Here is a 12,122-nt window from a genome sequence, read left to right as displayed (position 1 = left end):
GCACAGTCTTTGTCTTTGTGAAAGAAGTGATTTCGGAGTGGCTGTTTGAAACTGCCCCTCCTTGCACAGAAATTCAGTGCAAATACTCAGATCACCCACAATTTCCACGAGAGAAATTTGTTCACAATTGCATTTGACGTGAAACCGCCTCAACATTAATCTCACTGAAGCAGAGTGTGACCATGTTGTATGTTTCAGAGTGTTGGTGCCATTATGTGTCGCCTTTAACCGAGACTGGGACACAGGGCAAGGTTGATCCAAGGTTGGAATATATTATCATTCAGGAGCAAGAAAAATCAAAAGGAACCAAATAAGAAAACCCAGTCTCCAGATTTGAGAATCTGTAGATCCGCTTTGGGAAAGTGAATCAGAGCAGAATGAAGGGTGAACTGTCTGACTGCCCAGAAGAGATGAAGACACAGCTCAGTCAGCACGTTCCCCTGGTTTATGATGCTGGAACATTCCTCACACAGACATTATTCAACCCAATGACAAACATTCTTACAGCTGATAATTTATGCTAACGATTGAAGGACTTTCTCATGTGGTTACCTAGTGGTGAGAAGATATTAAACTTAGTTTCAATCAATCCAGCTGTGATGAACTTTGAATTTTTCTGCCTTTTATAAACATTATTTGAAGGGTCTCAGTGACAATGTTCAGTGTTGATGAGAGTGGGGTCTGGGTGAGCAACTGCTGATCGTGACAGGGTCAGGACTGGATGCAGGAAGTTCTCTGACAGTCTGTCTCTCGCTCTCTCTCTGATGGGTTTGAGTTGGTTGACAACTGGCAGCTGTTGGTGTTTCGATAAATGAAGGAAGTTCCCTCTAACCATTTTTTTTGATTCACAGTGTAGTATAAGGATGTAAAGGGTTAATGCTGAAGACAGTGGGATCAACCCCTCCCACTGTCAGAGTGATGATGTAACAGTCACATGAGATGAGGTTTGGGAGAAGAGAGAGCAGCACCAAGGATGCTGGCTGAGGAGGCGTGATGAGTGTGTATATAGTATTGTGTGAATTAGAAAAGAGTTCTTAGTTCTTTCAGCAGGAAATGTGTCCAGAAAATATCGAAAAACTCACAATTTTATTATTCAGGAGTCGGAACACAGATATTAACTCCAAGTTACAGTTCTGGGTTCATTTAACAAAAACATTTAGAGAATAATATTGCTCACTGATTGAAATCCCCCAGTGAGGAGACAGTTAAACAGTTGGGACATCCTTCAATCCAAGGTTTTGGCAGCATTTGCAACTTTTGCAACTTTTTTTTATCCAGCTTTGATGGACGAGTGAAAAAACTGAAAAAACTGAACAATTCCATTCTTCCTTCTTCTCTTCTTTCTATCAGTTTCTCTTTTCTGTCCCAGATCAATATAATGATGAGAATCCCAATTTAATCTGCTGTTTCTGGTGTTTTATCCATTCCAATTAAAATTCAACATTCCAATCAAATCTATTTGTTGTTCCACAGTGTCTCTCCATGTGTTTTATTCTGTTGTATTCTCTCACAGTCTGTTTGATGATCAATGTTACATCTCACTCTCTGTTCTGGTGAAGATCAGAAGCAGTGATATCTGTTTACACCACCTGACAAGTCGGCTGAGGCTGTGCCTCACTGATCACGTGGAGTTGAAGCAATTCTTCCAGTCAGTTTTCTCAGTTGTCATTTCATGAGAAATTTGAAGTTATCATGACTTCGTCAGTGACCGAATGGTTCAGGTGTCTGAGTGATGTTAATCATGCTGTGATCAAATGATTGTATGTTCCAGTCTTTCCGTGGTGGGTTTTCACACTGAGTAGAAACGTGTTGGAAATGGTCTGGAAATGTTTCACACCGCTCCATTCCCAACAGGCCATGACCTGATGTGATGGAAATTTCATTTACTTTCAGAAGCTACATTTCCATCATTGCGCATCTGGCTGCACAGCCAGGATCTGTGTGAAGGTGACGGTTGTGCTTCTATTACTTGCCAGGTGACGAGGTGGCTGCGGGCTTAAGGCAATGGGTTACTAATCCTTTGTGTTGTGCACGCGTTGGTTTGAATCCCATCCTTGTCGTTAGTTTATCAACAGCCTGTTGCATTCTTGTTTGCAGCTTCAATGTAATGTCGGCCTGGAAACCTGTTCTTGTCAGTATCTTGACGGTGGTTCCAGAATTGTTTATACTTTATTAAACTTGAGACAGACAATTGGAATTCTTCACCCAAATTGGACTGGAATGAAGATCAAATAGGGATCACAAAACGGAGCAGGATTTGTCCTCCCCTCCTTCCTTCTTTCCATCTTTACTTTCTCTGGATTTACACCAAGTGAAAGACTAACGGGAAAAGCAAATGGCGAGGGAGCAGAAGCAGAACATTATCCTTTGGCAAGAAATTTATTTTCAAATCTTCTTGATAGATTAAGTGAGTGAGCAATGCTTTGGCAGATGGAGTTTAAAATGAGGGGTCATCTAGTACCTACGAAAGATAGATCAGAGTGTTTTTTGTTAAGTGGTGAGATGTTAGAAACTGCGGAGGTGCAGAGACCCGAGTACTGAATCACTAAAAGCTAGTGGACTGGTAGAAAAATATTGTGAAAAGTGAACGGAATATGAAGATTGGAACTCATGTTGCAGTTATATAAAGCTCTGTGCTCCTGAAGTAAATGTCCAAGCCCAGATTGTGGGGAATCTGTGGAGAGTGATTTGTTTTTTATTCATTAATGGGCGCGAGTATCGCTGATAAGGCTGGCATTTATTACCCATCCCTAATTGCCCTTGAGAATGTGGTGGTCAGCTGCCTTCTTGAACTGATGCAGTCCATATGGTGCAGGAACACCCACAGTGCTATTGGGGAGGGAGTTCCAGGATTGTGACCCAACAACAGTGAAGAAATGGCGATATAGTTCCATGTCAGGATGGTGAGTGACTTGGAGGGGAACCTGCAGGTAGTGAGTTCCCATGCATCTGCTGCCCTTGTCCTTCGAGGTGGTAGTGGTCACGGGTTTGGAAGGTGCTGTTGAAGGATACTTGGCGAGATACTGCAGTGCATATGGAGATGGTACACACTGCAGCCACTGTGTACTGGTGGTGGAGGAAGTGAATGTTTAAGGTGGTGGGTTAGGTGCCGATCAAGTGGGCTGCTTTCTCCTGGATGGTGTTGAGCTTCTTGAGTGTTGTTGAGTGGGATGTATTCCATCCCACTCCTGACTTGTGCCTTGTACATGGTGGACAGGATTTGAGGTGGCAGGAGGCGAGATACTTGCTGCAGAATTCCTACTCTCTGACCTACATGTATAGCTGCAGCATAGATGTGACTGGTCCAGTTTAGTTTCTGGTCATTGGTAACCCCCAAGATGTTGATGGTGGGGGATTCAGTGATGACTATGCTGCTGAATATCAAAAGGTAGATGGTTTGATTCTCCCTCAATGGAGATGTTCACTGCTAAGCACTTGTGCGGCCAGAAGGTTGTTTGTCACTTATCAGCTCAAGCCTGAAGTTTGTACAGGTCTCGCTGCTTGTGGGCACAGACTGCTTCAGTAGCTGAGGAGTTGTGAGTCATCAGCGAACATTCCCACTTCTGACTTATGTTGAAGGGAAAGTGATCAAAGAAACAGCTGAGGATGTTTGGGCCGAGGACACTACCCTGAGAAAGTCCTGAGGCAATGTCCTGGGCTGAGATGATTGGTCTCCACTAACCACAACCATCTTGCTTTGTGCGAGGTATGACTCCACCAAGTGGAGAGTTTTCCCCTTGATTCTCATTGACTTCAATTTTGCTAGGGATCCTTGATGCCACACTCACTCAAGGGCAATCACTCTCACCTCTCCTCTAGAACTCCACTCTTTTGTGTCTGTTTGAACCAAGCTGCAATAAAAAATAAGAACAGAAGAAATATTAGCAGGAGTAGGCCATTTGGCCCCTCGAGCCTGCTCCACCATTCAATAGGATCATGGCTGACCTGATCATGGCCTCAACCCCACTTTCTTGCCTGCCCCCCATAACCCTTGACTGCCTTGCAGATAAAATTCTGTGAAACTCAGTCTTGAAGACATTCAATGACCCAGCCTCCACTACTCTCTGTGGTAGAGAATTCCAAAGATTAATGACTCTCTGAGAGAAGAAATTCCTCATTTCCTTCTTAAATGGAAGACCATTATTCTGAAACTGTGTCCCCTAGTTCTAAATTCCACCATGAGGGGAAACATCCTCGCAGCATCCACCCTGTCAAGCCCTCTCAAAATCTTATATGTTTCAATACGATCACCTATCATTTTTCTTAACTCCAATGAGTATAGGTCCAACCTGATCAACTCTCCACATAAGACAACCACTTCATCACAGGAATCAATCCAGTGAACCTTCCCTGAACTGCCTCCAATGCAAGTATATCCCTCCTTAAATAAGGAGACCAAAACTGTACACAGTACTCCAGGTGTGTATTCACCAACACCCTGTACATTTGCAGCAAGACTTCTCCTCTTTTATACTCCATCCCCCTTGAAATAAAGGGCAACATTCCATTTGCCTTCCTAATTATTTGCTCTACCTGCATGGTAACTTTTTGTGATTCATGTACGAGGACACCCAGATCCTTCTATACCACAGCATTCTGTAATCTCTCACAATTTAAATAATATTTTGCTTTTCCATTCTTCTTACCAAAGTGGATAACCTCACATTTTCCCACATTATACTCTACCTGCCAAGTATTTGCCTGGAGTCGAGGAACCCTGGCAGAACCTAAACTGAGCATCGATGAGCAGATTATTGCTAAGTGTCTGGTGCTTGATAGCACTATTGATGACATCTTCCATCACTTTGCTGATGATTGATAGGAGACTGATGGGGTGGTAATTGGTCAGATAGGATTGGTCCTGCTTTTATTTATGGAGTGGGCACACTTGGGCAATTTTCCACATTGTCGGGTAGATGCCTGTGTTGTAACTCTACTGGAACAGTGTGGCTGAGAGCGCAGCTAGTTCTGGAGCACAAGTCTTCAGTACTAGAGCCGGGATGTTGTTAGGGCCTATTGTCATTGCTGTATCGAGTGACTTCAGCTGTTCCTTGCTATCATGTGGAGTGAATCGAATTGGCTGAAGACTGGAAACTGTGATGCTGGGGACCTCAGGAGGCCGAGATGAATCATCCACTGAGCAATTTCTGATGGAAGATGGTTGTAAATGATTTAGCTTTGGCTCCACCATTATTGAGGATGGGGATTTTTTGCAGCCTCCTCACCTGGTTAGTTATTTAAATGTCCACCATCATTCATGACTGGATGTCGCAGGACTCAGGACCTGTGATCTGATCATGAGGGAGATATCCATGCATGGAGTGGTGGGATCTATGGAAAGTGATCCTGAAGAGGGTGTCCGAGCCTGGAGTGGCGGGATCTGTGGAGAGTGATCCTGACGAGTGTGTGCAAACCTGGAATGGAAGCTTTCTGTGGAGGTACAGGAGTAGGCCATTCAGACCCAGTATTTTATAAAGGTTTATCATAACTTATTTGCTTTTACTATATGTCTCTATTAATAAAGCCAAGTGTCCTGTTTGCTCTTAGAAGCCTTTTCAAACCTTCTAAGATTGGTGTACATTGTCTCTCTGTTCCGGCACCCACTTTAGAATTGTACCATTTCATTTATATGGCCTCTCCTTATTCTTCCTCCCAAATTGTATCTCTTCACAATTCTCTGTGTAAATTTTATCTGCCATGTGAAAGCCCATTTTACCAGTTTTTTTAAGCTCCCCTGAAGTGTGTTACAATCACTGGCACAGGATGAAATTCTCGAGCATTCTTTGATGCAATCTCCATGGAAAGAGCAATCTTACATGCGAGCTCGAATGTGAGATTTTGTGTGTTTAGTATCTTTTCTTATCCACCAATATAAGCACAAATCTGTCTCATAATGCACGGTCTAAGAATATGCCAAAGTTGCAATGTAGTGATAAATTCTTCAGTGCCACAATGTACTCACCAACTGTTTCACTACTTTTCTGATTTCTGCTTCCAAATTTCTAGCTTGCCGTGATCTCCAGTGGCTTAGGGTTGAAATGTTCCTCCAACTTGGTGATGATTGTTTTGAATGGCACATCTTTTGCTTTGATGGGAGCAGGAAGCTTTGTTAGCTGGTCATACACTTCCAGGCTAATTTCCATTGGCAAAATTGCTTTCTTGCCCTCAAGAATTGCTTTATTCTGAGTCTTGACTTCTGCACTTTCACCTTCAAATTCCAAAATGTTATTAGCTCTGAAAAACATGTCCATTCTTTCAATATATGAACTGAATGGTTCTCAAGCCCTCTCATAAGTTCCTCACCTTCCGATGTATCCCACATGTGTGCAGCCATATTGTCCCAAATAAGCAATTTGAATCAGATGCACAGGAAGACCCTGCGGTATCTCCTTCAACTGAAGAGACATTCTGTGGCCCAGGCTTCACACAATCCACCTAAAATCTCCACCATCCGAGCAGGTAGGTCACCAGGAGCTGCCTGATCCTGTTCACTGCAGTCCCTGCTGCTGTTTGCTGCCTATATTTACAGACTTTTATCTCATCCTCATCACCATTTTCTCTAATATATTCAGGGGGCATCAGCAGAGAAAATATACACCAAGCGTGGCAAGTGCAAGGAATTGTTTATTTGCGTCATTATGTCATGCACATAATATACAAATACATTACATGTGTGAATCATTTCTTGAGCACTTTTATACCAGATGTGTCTGAATAAATGGAACCCCGTCACAATAAACACTGTCACCTTTCAATGTTTAACGGAGAGGTTTGACGGCCTGATGTGTGTGATTCCCACAATAATGTGTTTCTACAAAGTTCGGAGAAAGACGGAGATATGAATAATTTGCAGGGAAATCTTTAAGCATATCTCCATGTTTCTCACTGACAAAGTTCTGCAAACACATGGATTCAGAAAGAACCTGAGTGCAAAATCAACAAAAATAAACACAGCCAGAGAGACTTGCAATAACCTGTAGCTCAGGGAAAGTACATGATGTTATGGAAGTGATATTGATTTTTTTTTTGTGAAATTTTTTTTGAGGAATTCATCGTCAAACTTAATAAATGTCAGACCAGTTCTTTTTCAAGAGGGTACTGAAAGTACTAATTTGGCAACTATGTTTACTGGTTGTCACATGACTCAAGTTAAATGTAGAACAGAAACCCTGGTAACAGGGGGAAATGTGGACAGAGAAGTCAGTTGCGCCTCTTGATTGGACAAACCCGGCAGCAGCAGCACTCACCGAAGAGGGCAGAAAAATCACAAGCTTTTATTTGTCGCAGTCATTGTGTTTTACCTTCTGGAGTGAGCAGCTGATAAAGTTAACCTGAAGAAGTGTCAAGGAAGGAGAGAAGATCACAACCCACGTTGTTTTGCAGCAAATCTTTAAAAGACCCTGAGAACTTCACTGTGTCAATTCATCTCTTCTCCTGTCTTTGAAGAAAGCCTGCTAAAATTAATTCTCAACACTGCCCCTAAAAAACTGTTCTAAAAGACCCTAGTGACCTGTCTACGCACACTCAGAAGTTAGACTGTATGCCAGTTTTGGAACAACATATCTCATCTGCTGTTTTCTTCAGGAATGAACAAGTAATCAGCCCAAGTGTTGTTTTTGTCTTTAACAGAACTCAGAATTGTAAACAATAATTCTTTTTTTACAGTTAACCGGTGTATGTGTGTGTGCGTGTGTGGGGCTGTGGTAAGAAAGGGGCTTTCAATGTTGGTTAAGGTAAAAAGGGAACTTTTAAAATTTCTACCTGTGTATTTATGCTTTATTTCATGACTAGTTAAAACTTGTTCTGTAATAAACTGATAATTTTGCTGTTCATTAAAGAAACCTGGTCAGTGTCTTCTATTCTGGGAAGAATAGAGTATATGATTGACTGTTTCAGGAAGTGGGAAAAGTTAAAATATATGTTGTGACCTGTGGAGAAGTGGGATGAGAATATATAGAAGGGAATGAAGAAGGGTCATTGACCTGAAACGTTAACTCTGCTTCTCTCTCCACAGATGCTGCCAGACCTGATGAGTATTTCCAGCGTTTCTTGTTTTTATTTGAGATTTCCAGCATCTGCTGGATTTTGCTTTGATATTGTTATTATATGAGAATAAATAGTGCACTCCTCTGATGTTAGCAGTCACAACTTCTGGCTCTGTAGCTTAGTTGGTTAAAGCACGTGTCTTGTAAACACGAGATCCTGGGTTCAATTCTCAGTAAAGCCTTGTTTCACATTTGTGATGTAGAAATTACCTTATCAATCACTTCTAACTGTGTCTTTTGACCTTGAAGTGAGAATTCAAATTCCATGATTAATTTTCGTTACAGGAGATAACAGCCTTTGTGAAGGATGTGAGTTTGGAATGGCTGTTCCTCCTTGTACAGAAATCCAGTGCTGATATTTCAAAGGCAACTTCTTTGATACAAATTTGTTCACAGTTGTATTCAACCTGGAAAACAGCTCGACATTATTGTCACTGAAGGAAAATGTGACTGCGTTGCATGTTTCAGAGTGTTTGTGTTGTTATGTGTTGCTTGTGACTGAGACTGGGACATGATGCAAGTGGGAGGGTTGATCTGAGGTTTGGAATATTTGTCAATCAGGAACAAGAAAAATCAAAGGAACCAAATAAGAAAACCTATGTCTCGTGGTTACCGAGAAACGGTGAGAAGATATTAAACTTTGTTCTATTCAATACAGCTGTGTGAACTTTGACCTTTCCTGCCTTTTATAAACAGTATTTGAAGTGTCTCGGTAACAATGTTCAGTGTTGATGAGAGTGGGGTCTGGGTGAGCATCTGTGAGTGTGACAGGGTCAGGACTGGATGCAGGAAGTTCTCTGACAGTCTCTCTCTCTCTCTCTCTCGCTGATGGGTTTGAGTTGATTTTCAACTGGCAGCTGTTGGTGTTTCGATAAATCAAGTTCCCTCCACCCATTTTTTTGGACAGACAGTGTAGTATAAGGATGTAAAGGGTTAATGCTGAGGACATTGGGATCAATCACTCCCACTGTCAAAGTGATGATGTAACAGTCACAGGAGATGAGGTTTGGGAGAAGAGAGAGCAGCACCAATGCTAGCTTAGGAGGCTTGATGAGTGTGTATATAGTATTGTGTAAATTAGAAAAGAGTTCTTAGTTCTTTCAGCAGGAAATGTGTCCCGAAAATATCGAGAAACTCACAATTTTATTATTCAGGAATCGGAACACAGATATTAATTCCAAGTGACCGTTCTGGGTTCATTAACAAAAAAAGGTAGAGAATAATATTGCTCACTGATTGAAATCCCCCAGTGAGGAGACAGTTAAACAGGTGATCTGTTGGGGCATCCTTCGTTCCAAGGTTTCTGCAGCATTTAATCTCCCTTTTTGGTGAAATTCTCTGTTATATGCAACTTTTTTTTTTATCCAGCTTTGGTGGGCAAGTGAAAAAACTGAACAGTTCCATCCTTTCTTTTCTTCCTTCTTCCCTTCTTTCCAACAATTTCTCTTTTCTGTCTCAGATCAATATAATGATGAGAATCCCAATTTAATCTGCTGTTTCTGGTGTTTTATTCATTCCAATCAAATTCAACATTCCAATCAAATCAATTTGTTATTCCACAGTGTCTCTCCATGTGTTTTATTCTGTTGTATTCTCTCACAGTCTGTTTGATAATCAATGTTACATCTCACTCTCTGTTCTGGTGAAGATCAGAAGCAGTGATATCCGTTTGCACCACCCACCAAGTCGGACTGAGGCTGTATCTCGCCTATCATATGGAGTTAGGAACATAGGAACATAGGAACATTGGAGCAGGAGTCAGCTATTCAGCCCATCGAGCCTGCCCCGCCATTCAATATGATCATGGCTGATCATCCACTTCAATGCCCTTTTCCCCACACTTTCCTCATATTCCCTTATGTCATTTGTATTTAGAAATCTGTCAATCTCTGCTTTAAACATACTCAACGACTAAGCTTCCACAGCCCTCTGGGGTACAGAATTCCAAAGATTCACAACCCTCCGAGTAAAGAAATTTCTCCTCATCTCTGTCCTAAGGAGCTTCCCCCTTATTTTGAAATTGAGCCCCTGGTTCTCGACTCCCCATCCAGATGAAACATCTTAGCTGCATCTACCCTGACTGTCCTTTAAATATTTTGTAGGTTTCAATGAGATCACCTCTCATTCTTTGAAACTCTAGGGAATACAGCCCCAGTTTCCCAATCTCTCTTCACAGAACAGTCCCACCATCCCAGGAACAAGTCTGATGAACCTTCGTTGAACTCCCTCCATGGCAATAATATCCTTCCTAAGGTAAGGAGACCAAAACTGTACACAGTACTCCAAGTGCGGTCTAACCAAGGTTCTATACAATTGAAGCAAGAATTCACTACTCCTGTACTCAAATCCTCTTGTGATAAAGGCTAACATACTGTTAGCCTTCCTAATTGCTTGCTGCACCTGCATGTTAGCTGTCAGTGACTTATTGACATGGGCACCCAGATCACCCTTATATTCTATACCTCAGTTAATAAAGGAAAGGATTCCATATACCTGCTGAACCACCTTATTGACCTGTCCTGCTACCTTCAGGGATCTGTGGACATTCACTCCAATGTCTCTCACTTCCTCTGCACCGTTCAGTGTTCTCCCATTAATTGTGTATTCCTTTGCCTTTTTTGACCTCCCAAATGCATCACCTCACCCTTGTCCAATTTGAATTCCATTTACCACTTCTCTGCCCACCTGACCAGTCTATTGATATCTTCCTGCAGTGTACAGCTATCCTCCTCCCTATCAACAACACGGACAATTTTTGTTTCATCTGCAAACATCTTGATTGTGCCCTCTACATTTATGTCCATATCATTAATATATACCACAAAAAGCAGGGGACCTAGTTCTGAGCCCTGTGGAACACCACTGGAAACAGTCCTCCAGTTGCAAAAACACCTGTAACCAATTCCTTCGTGTTTCCTGCCACTGAACCAATTTTGTGTCCAGCTTGCTACATTCCCCTGGATCCCATGTGCTTTTATTTTTTTTAACCAGTTTGCCATGTGGGACCTTGTCAAAAGTCTTGCTAAAATCCATGTAGATCAGATCAACTGCACTATCCTCACAATCCTCCTTGTTACTTCTTCAAAAACATTCAATCAAGATAGTCAGACAGGAGCTTCCCTGAACAAATCCATGCTGATGATAATTGATTAATCTGTGCCTTTCTAAGTGACAGTTTATCCTGTCTCTCAGAATTAATTCCAATAATTCGCCCACTATTGAGGTTAGGCTGACTGGTCTTTAATTATTCGGCCGATCACTCGCTTCCTTTTCCAAGAATGGTGCAATGTTAGCAATAAAAACAAAAAGTGCTGGACATACACAGCAGGTCTGGCAGCATCTGTGGAGAGAGAAGCAAAGTTAACATTTCAGGTCAGTGACCTTTCATCAGAACAGAAACGTTAACTTTGCTTCTCTCTCCACAGTTGCTGCCAGATCTGCTGTATATTTCCAATGCAACTAGTTTTTATTTCAGATTTGCAGCATCTGCAGAATTTTGCTTTTATTGCAGTGTTACGAGACCTCCAATCCTCTGACATCACACCCGTATCCAGTGAGGGATTGGAAACTGATGGTCAGACCTTCCACTATTTCCTCCCTGACTTCTTTTAACAGCCTGGGGTACATTTCATCCGGCCCTGATGATTTATCCACTTTCAAGGATGCTAATCCCATTTATACTTCTTCTCTCCCTCAGTTTATCATGTCCAATACTTCACACTCCTTCTCCTTAATTACAATATCTGCATCATCCCCTCATTTGTGAAGACAGTAAAATATTCATTAATAAACATACCAACATCTTCCACACTGACACATAGGTTACATTTTTAGGTCTTTGATGGGCCCTACTCTTTCCTCAGTTGCCTCTGACTGCAATGTATTGATGAAACATCTTTGGATTTGTTTTGATTTTGCTTGATTATATTCTTTCATGATCTCTGTTTGTTCTTCATCGCTACTCCCAAATACCTCTAGTCATGTCAAAACACAACTTGTCAGAAGGGGAATTTGAACCCACCCCTGCAGAGAGAATTGTGATCTGATTGATCCGTCTCAGACTGCTCGACCATCCTG

At 41.8% G+C, this 12,122-nt stretch overlaps 1 non-coding gene across 1 annotated transcript; it reads left to right on the top strand.

The window, feature by feature from the left end:
- The first annotated feature begins 8,153 nt into the window (after nucleotides 1–8,153).
- On the top strand, nucleotides 8,154–8,227 carry trnat-ugu (transfer RNA threonine (anticodon UGU)). The gene has a single exon. It is a non-coding gene; the product is annotated as a tRNA-Thr (tRNA).
- The last annotated feature ends 3,895 nt before the right edge of the window (nucleotides 8,228–12,122 follow it).

This window comes from Heterodontus francisci, unplaced genomic scaffold (genome assembly GCF_036365525.1).
Source record: "Heterodontus francisci isolate sHetFra1 unplaced genomic scaffold, sHetFra1.hap1 HAP1_SCAFFOLD_51_2, whole genome shotgun sequence".
NCBI lineage: Eukaryota > Metazoa > Chordata > Chondrichthyes > Heterodontiformes > Heterodontidae > Heterodontus > Heterodontus francisci.
Note: the sequence above shows the minus strand (reverse complement) of the source record. Positions and strands in the feature narration are given on the sequence as shown.